Here is an 8,642-nt window from a genome sequence, read left to right as displayed (position 1 = left end):
AATGAACCAAAAACAATTTAAAATAGCTAAATCCTTTTTCTCTCATTTAAATAAGAACACAATAATTCAGATTTAGAGTCGAAGTGATGACATGTTATACAATGGACTCATTAGACTCTCCCAGAAAGAAGAAAAGAGGCACAAAGGACTGGAAGATTGCGTGCTCCACACTAAAAATGCACACATTTGCTTTCCCTCATCCACTGACAGCAGCGCTGGGAGAGAGAGAGAGAGAGGGTGAGGGTGAGGACTGGGGGTGAGGTGTGGCTGGGGAGGGTGAGGCAGCCCCTCATTATTTGGGCTGCGCCTCAGTGAAAAGCACTGGGATTGCTTTCATTACTGAGCCAAATGAAATAGCAGAGGCTGATTACCCGCGTGACGGAGAGAGGAGACGAGCCGGATCACTCAATTGGGGAGAAAGAGTGAAGGGAAGAAGGGAGATGAGGGGGGGAAGAGAAGAAGGAGGGGGGGGGGGGGGTGTGTGTGTGTGTGTGTGTGTGTGTGTGTGTGTGTGTGTGTGTGTGTGTGTGTGTGTGGTGTGTGTGTGTGTGTGTGTGGTGTGTGTGTGTGTGTGTGTGTGTGTGTGTGTGTGTGTGTGTGTGTGTGTGTGTGTGTGTGTGTGTGTGTGTGTGTGTGTGTGTGTGTGTGTGTGTGTGTGTGTGTGTGTGTGTGTGTGTGTGTAAGAATGAGTGTAAGAGAGAGAGAGACGGTGACATGGAGGGGGGGCTGCTATAGTCCCATTTTTCAAACAAGGCTCCCTGGGGAGGGATATGAATAATAACGACAGTAGCAGAGCAGCATGTTAAAATCAAACAAATATCACACTCTTATTTCTCTGGGTTTTGTATACCTCTAACCTTGTCTCTGTTTATTCTTTTCAGTATTTCAGCTTTTTTTTTATTAGCTAATTCTTTATAAAACCTAAGACAAAGCTCTAATTTCATGAGCACAGTTGTGTAAGTTGGAACAAATGGCACTGTCCTCGCAGCATTTTATAACAATCTGGTGTGTGTAGATTGTAAAATGTGTTTGTGTGTGTGTGCAGCTGTCACATCAGAAAGTGTGGGTAATGTCAGATCTGGGGGGTGTCGGCGATTACACGGTGACGGCAGCTGTTAATCCATCAGACAGGCTCGGAGGAATGAACACCTGTGATCACCGCAGAGCCAGAGAACATTTTAGGAAACCACATAACATGCACACACATGCAACGCCTAAAAGAGTTCTCATACCTTTTTTTAAGAGAAGTTGTGACACTTTGCAGTATTAAAAGCACAGGTGTTCACATAAAATCAATGGGTGCTGAATTCCATTTTCCTGTTTCAGGGTGCTGGTACCTTCATCTGGTCATGCCTTACTGTGACACTTGAGTTGAGCAGAGCCAATGTAGATGCTGTTAATAACATGTGTGCGTTTGTTATTATGAGAAAGTCAAAATGCCGTAAATAAAGGAATATAAACCATTGTCCTGCTGAAACATAATCAAGTTAAAGTAAAAGAAGCAGTACCATTTGCAAATGAAGCATTTGACATAAAAATGGGACTATTACAGGAAATCTAAGTTTTCTATTAAAACGTCATCAAAAAAACGAAACTATTTTGATCTCAATAGACCATCTTACAACTTTTAAAGGGGCCCTATTATTATTTTTGGGGTTTCCCCTTCCTGTCGTGTGCTATAGGTTTTTGTGTATGTAAAAGGTCTGCAACGGCTAAAATCCCAAATCCCACTCCTCCATTGGACTCCTACACAGTACATTTCTCTGAGTAAAATTGACTCAAATTGAAGAAAATTTTACTCTAAAAATATTACATTTGGTCCCAACCTATATAGAGTAAAATGTAATCTTTGTTCAGAGTTGTATTTTTAGAGTTCATTTTACTCTATTACAGTATGTGCTTAGATTTGACTCTGCTTAATGGTTATTTACTCTATGTAGTGTATATTAAAAACAACTCTACTGCCATTTTACTCATAGAAGGTAATTTTACTCCCAATCGAAGGTAATTTTACTCAGAATAGAATAAATGAACCATAATGATCTTTACAATAAAAAAGGTCAATAAACTAAAGTGCTTAAGGAACATGAGTGGGCGTGTGTGAAGCTGACCATTGAGCGGCCCGACCAAGCAAGGAGGCAGAGGCAGAGAGTTCAAATACAACCCGGTGTGGGCATTTATTCCTCTTTGTGGTACAGGATACACAGCCTCAATATGACTGTCTCACGTGAACACAGTCACCAGCCACCAGGATCTCACACACACACACTAACAGGAAAACAGAACCTAAATACACACAGGACTAATCAAACCAACAAGACACAGGTGAGGAGGGAGGAGAAAACACAGGGCACCAGGTGAACGCAATCACCAGCAACAGACAAGACGGGAGGGGGAACACTTTTCAAACTAAAACAGGAAACAGAGACAGACAAACTAAAACATAGACAGATCGTGACATCGTGCATAAATGACATATAATCACATGCTTCCTGTGCAATGTTTTAGCGTGGAACAAATGAATATACTTCGCCAATAATGAAGCTATAATATCCGTAACGGAGACCGAGATCTATGGCCCCAGAGATCACCTCCGTTACAGCGTGGTCATGGTTTAACTCCAATAGAATTGACTCTGCATTTTTGATCGCACTCTAGAAGCTATGAGTAATAAATACACTCCAAAATGATTAAATATCACTATTTCAGAGCAAAATAGTAATTACTCTGGAAAAAATACTCACCAATATTTCCTGTGTATGTTAACTTATGTAACATAGTGACATCACTATGTAACACGTGCGCTACTTTTGGCTAGGGCTCCAACAAATTGTATGTGATTGTCAGTTAACCAATCACAACAGAGCCGGCCAGCTAACCAATCAGAGCAGACTGGGCTCTGGTTTCAGACAGAGGGTGAAAAGAGGTGCTGCAGCACAGGCAGTATGAGAAAAATAAAGAGCTTTTTGAACATTAAAGCATGGAGACATGTCACAGTAGAGACACTAAATACATATATGAACCTGAACATTACCATAATAGGGCTCTTTTAAAGGAAGAGGTAATCATTAAGCACTGTTCTTCATAAAAGCTTGGGGACACATTTGTTGCTTATTTATTTCTCATGTGAGTTTTTCACAGAGTCAGTTCATAAGCCAACTTGTAAATCTTTCATGAGTTGAACAGAGGAAGCTTATCATGGTCGTCTCCACCTCCAGTTGCTCTTTCACACAACACACACACCTCCAGGCTGAACGTGCATCAGAGGCAGGACTCAGCCAGCTGTGCACACACTCAAAGCCACCAGAGAGGCACGGGACACGCATGTCAGACTAAAAGGCCGCCGTCCTCCTTCTCACTGATCCACCATCACAGACACGCTAATCCCAGCAGTCGTGGCCAACAGGCAGGCGGGAGAGGAACAGATAGATTGGAGGTCGGAGAGAGCAGGTGTGTGCATGCCGTCAGGCCCGGCCAGAAGACTGCCGTCAGGAAGGGGTTTGAAGAGACAGCAGCTGCTGTTAGGGGGGATTTGGGGAGAGGGAGATATTAACACGAAGAATTTAGAAGTGATTGCTTATCCGCTCCTGCCACCTATCTGTTACGATAGAATGGCATTGATAGGAAGGTTGTAAGGGCTGTTTAATTGTATCAGGTGGTCAACATCTCTCGTGCAAAAAGACCTAGAGTAGAAGAAATGGAACCGAGATAAAACAGCAAAATACATTAATCTTTAAAAAGGTCAAACCATTTGCAATTGGATGAATAATTCAAAGTACTAGAAGGCAGTCGACTCAGGTTCATTTACTCATTCAGTATCAGGAGTTAGAGTCCTGGGATCTGATGAATGATAGTTTCAAATTTGATAAGAGATGGGACCAGTGGCGTAACAAGGTTGTGATTGGCCCCGGTGCAAATATTGTTTTGGGGCCCACCCCCCCAAAGATAAGCGCACACTGATGCGCTCACACACGCACGGACATACACAACCACTCAGAAGCACCACATGTAGGCTATCAACAACAGCCTGCCCTGGCCTCAGACCACCACATCCTGACAACGGCACAGCGAACTAAGAAGAGAATTACACCTGTTTCCTTGATATTTGTCTTTGGGGAATGGGCCGGTAGACCTACATGGACCGGTTGCTATAATATAGCTTTTGATCTTGGCGTCGGGGGTCTCAATAGCGCCATAGAGTCCCCTATCGGTTGGGGCCCTTGGGGGAACTGTTGGAGCCAAATCCAGCCTCTCCTCCTGGCTGGCTGGAGAAGAAGGTCGCACAGCCACGGCCACGGATACAGCTTCACTTGTGGAGCTAGATGGCAATGACGGTGGTGAGGCATGTGAGCTATCGTTAGCCTCCGGCTCCCGTTGTACCTCAACATTGCTAACGTTAGCGCTCGATTTCGAGGACGATGTATGACAAAAAAAACGGTCTAATTTCGTCAGTTTAGCTGTTACATCTCCTTGTTCTCTCTTGTCCTTTCTCTTTTGAGCGCTGCTCTTGTGCTTTGGTTTGCTGTACATTATAAATGCAAGCTATTACATTTTTTATAATGCTGCCGAACTTGCTGCTGCTAGCTACAGTACAGTACAGGTTACAGGTGAAAACAGGTTATTTGGGGATACAAATATTTAATTGAGAGAAAATTAGTTGACCAACTATTCATTATTTAGGTGGTTGCTGTTTCCTTTTCCTCAACATGACCTAAGGCTCAGGGAAATTGAGATTTTCACTTTTAGAGGCTAGCCAATGAAACAATTAATTGAAAAAATAATTGAGATATAAATTGGGAATAAAAATAAATGTGAGTTGCAGCCCTAAAGGCACAAATCAGGACTCCCGTATGATAAGACATCCCAGGAAAGGATGCTTATGTTGCTTCAGGAGTAAGATAAAAGAGAGAATGACTTTTCCCTTATCTCAGGTCTTCTTGATCAGCACTGGACAGGAGATTTCACGGCAGCGGGGTGTCGAGGGGGATGCTGGGAGGATTTTCTACAAATCCTAGTCTCAGCCTGTTCCTTCAGATATCCTTCTACGATGTGACCTATGCCTTCGCTCCTCCCACCTGCTCCCTGAATAAAGCTCTCTGATCCCCGTGGAGCTTATCACCGAAATCTGCCTGGGTCTCCTCTCTCTTTGTGGCAGAAAGTAATTACACTGTGTCGGAGAGCCGTGGAGGTGAAGGTAAGGGAGGAGAGTCATCACACACCGCATGAATGAGAGTGTGCACCTCTGGTGAGAGTGGTTCAAATCACACTGGTGGAGAGAATGGCCTCAGATAGGGTCTTTGCCTCAAACACGACCCCTCGCTGCTCTCCTCCTGGCCCCACTCCACCTCCGAGCTGCTTTAAAACGGGACTTCAGAGTGACAGAAGTGTTTCATACTGGCACATTCAGAGGCTCGGACCAGATGGAGTCTTTGTTCTTCCTCTCAAAAACACACACATTACACTGACACGTGCAAATGGTCACACACACACATGCATGCACACTTCCTCGCCAGCGTAAAGCCAGGATCATGATGACAGGGGGTGGTGCGATTCTCTTGTCCTCCGCCGTGTTCACATTAGTCATATGCAAATCAGCATTGTGCACAGAGAATGACAAATCCACCGTGTCTAAATCCTTCAAAGAAGACTGGTGGCGGTTATTTAGTTAACATGATTTATTAAGGTGTTTGACCCAGTTAGCACCCGGTAAACGGTGTTTGTTTCAGATGTTTGGACAAATGGAATCTGTCATGGGGGACGTAAAGAGGATTAAAATTAAAAGGAATGTATTCATGTTTACTAAAAACATGTGTGAGGTATTTTTTTAGACGAACATTGAAGGAGAGGATGGTGAAACTGATAATATCCGTTGGGATGTTCAACATTTTATCTTTCAGCCTCATTTTCATCATGTGAATCACTATGTTCTCATAATAACCACAATTTGACCACACATTATTTGTATTTGTTTTGCTCTGGATCCATAATTTGTAGGTGTTACTGGAAGCTTTTTCCAAATGAATCATGACCCTCTATTTTATTTTATTTGGGAATCCATTCATGTCGCACAGGATTGCCAATAAAGCATTCTCGATTTGAATGATTGCGAATACAGAGTTTGTTGGCTCACGGTTTTGCATTTTCAAAGTCTAATTGATGCCAAATAAGTAATAAGCTGGCACACTCGAAATGTGTTACTGATTGTCTTTTACTTCTACTGATGTTCAAGCTTCAACAATGCCTCTTCATCATGAGTCTGACTCCCAGGACGGACAGATGGCAGTATGTATCGTGTGTGTACATTGAAATGATAATACCTTTTACAGCATAAACAGTCCAAATGTGAGAAAAGATAATGTGCCGCTGCCGCTGTCCTTTGAGCAGTGAGTCTTCTCTTGTACGTTCACTTGGCTTTGAAGAGTTCAATCTACTGGATTTTATTCATCTTTCTTTTGTTGCAAAACTGTTTTCTGACAACATAGACATTTGAATCAGACTCAATCTAATTAGGATTTGGATCAGGATGGTGTTGAAATAGAAGGGGGAAACAGACAAAATTAGCAAAAGGAGAGAGAATCACTGAATTTCACTGACTTTTGGCATTTCCTAATGTTCCAGATGTCGAGCATCATCCCCGGCTAATTCAGGAAAGAGGGTGTTCGAACATTTCTGACAGAAAACAGCAAGTGACCTTTAAGCTGGAAAAGCTTGGCTGGTATTGCGTCCTCGCTGTCTTTTTCCATCAGATCCGCAGGTGCTGAGCAGAGACACATCCTTTAGCTCAGGTGAGTATGAAATGCCAGTCTGTCAGCTCCGGTCTAATCTGAGCTGTGCAATGTGGTATAAACAAAAAAAAACTGCTACAATCGGCCCATCTAGTGATTCAAGTCAAAGTAACCTTCACTGCTGCAGGTTTCTCGGAAAAACCAACACATCCATTACAGTAAGTATTGACAAGAAGTATCTGAGCATTTCTCACAGTTAATAACACTAACATCTTAACCCTTTCTCCCACATAAGGAACTCTTCTGGTTTGAACACATCCTGTAAATGTGTGTGATGTGAAAGTTGTCATATGTGCACAGTTTGAATCATCATTGTTATCATTAAATGGATAACATGAATAAAACCTTGGACAATCATTCCTTCATTTAACATACTCAATAACTGGAGGTGTTGTCACATTTCAGATACTTTATACCATGACGGTAGATTTTTCAGGAAGCTCTTCAAAGAAAAATTAATATCCTTCATGACTAATGCCTGACCTCGCCGAGGTGAAAACTCCTAGTTAAAATAAATATCAGGAGTTTCTCTGCATTATTCATCACAGGCTGACCCAGGTCTACTTATGAAGGGCAATAAGAGAACATCAGTGAGCTTACCATCAGGATTGTAGTGCAGCAGGTTCAATCATATGACATTTATCTTCTGTTTGAAAAGCAAATGATAATCTGACATCAGAGCCTTTCTGCATTTATATATGTATGGCTTAAAGGGACAGTTAACATAACCTAGCAATTATTTTCTTTCTTTCTACATGTAGATGTTTGTGAAGTTGCGAAATCTTGAAACTTCCCAGGAATATAATGGAACTACATTGCACTCAGTTTGTGGTGCAAAAAGGACAAAATAAATACTGAAATGTCTCTATCCAGAAATCACGACACTGTTACTCTAAAATAATCGACAGACATGGTTGTGAGCAGCTTCATGTAGGAACTATTTTCTATACCCACCAACCATATCAGCGTATTTATACTCATGGATGAGAGGCTTGTGCTCTTATACGCCTAGTTTACGTGAGCAAACTAATGAGAGCCAAGGATTATTTTAAAGGGGCTCTTTTGTACACAATTTCAGGTTCATATTTGTATTTTGTGCCTCTACTGTGACATGTTCACATGCTTTAATACTCAAAAAGTGCTTTGAACTTTGGGATTTTAGCCTTTGTAGACCATTTACGTGCACAAAAACCTACACAACACACATACTGGAAAGTGAAAGCATAATAGGGTCTCTTTAAATCTAATGCTGACACGAGCATGGTGTGTTTTGGTAGAAAGAAAATAGGTCCTTAATGAAACCACTCCGACAAGGACTGTAGATTATTATAAATTATAAGGTCATGACTTCTGGAAAAAATATTTCCTTTAGTTTTCAAATGTAAATAATTACTCCATTGAGAAAAAGTGATTGACTATTGTTAATGTTCTTATGTTTGTGTGTTTAACATTAACTGTGTCATGATTTCTGAAGAGAGACATTCCCGTTGAGTTTTCAGATGTCTTTTCTCTATAGGCTTTAAGCACCAAAGGCCAAGTGTCATTAGAATGAGTTTATTTACATCAAAAGGCCTACTGGCCAACATCTCTTTATCTAATACTGTACCTAAAACACTTGGCATTTATCAATCTATATTGATAAATAGAACTACAGTGAGAGGAAAAATATGTATTCTCGATGTTTTGGTCAACTGTCCCTTTAGGCTTTCATGTGGCTACAACAGACTGATCTGAGCAAACATTTACCATTCATTTGGCGCACAAAATATACGGACAAAATCACTATCCCTGGTTTTCCTGAATATTTATCCTGATAATGTTTGCAGAGGAGCAGCAATGACACGGTTACACAGGATG

Source organism: Trematomus bernacchii, unplaced genomic scaffold, assembly GCF_902827165.1.
Source record: "Trematomus bernacchii unplaced genomic scaffold, fTreBer1.1, whole genome shotgun sequence".
NCBI classification, from domain to species: Eukaryota; Metazoa; Chordata; class Actinopteri; order Perciformes; family Nototheniidae; genus Trematomus; species Trematomus bernacchii.
Note: the sequence above shows the minus strand (reverse complement) of the source record.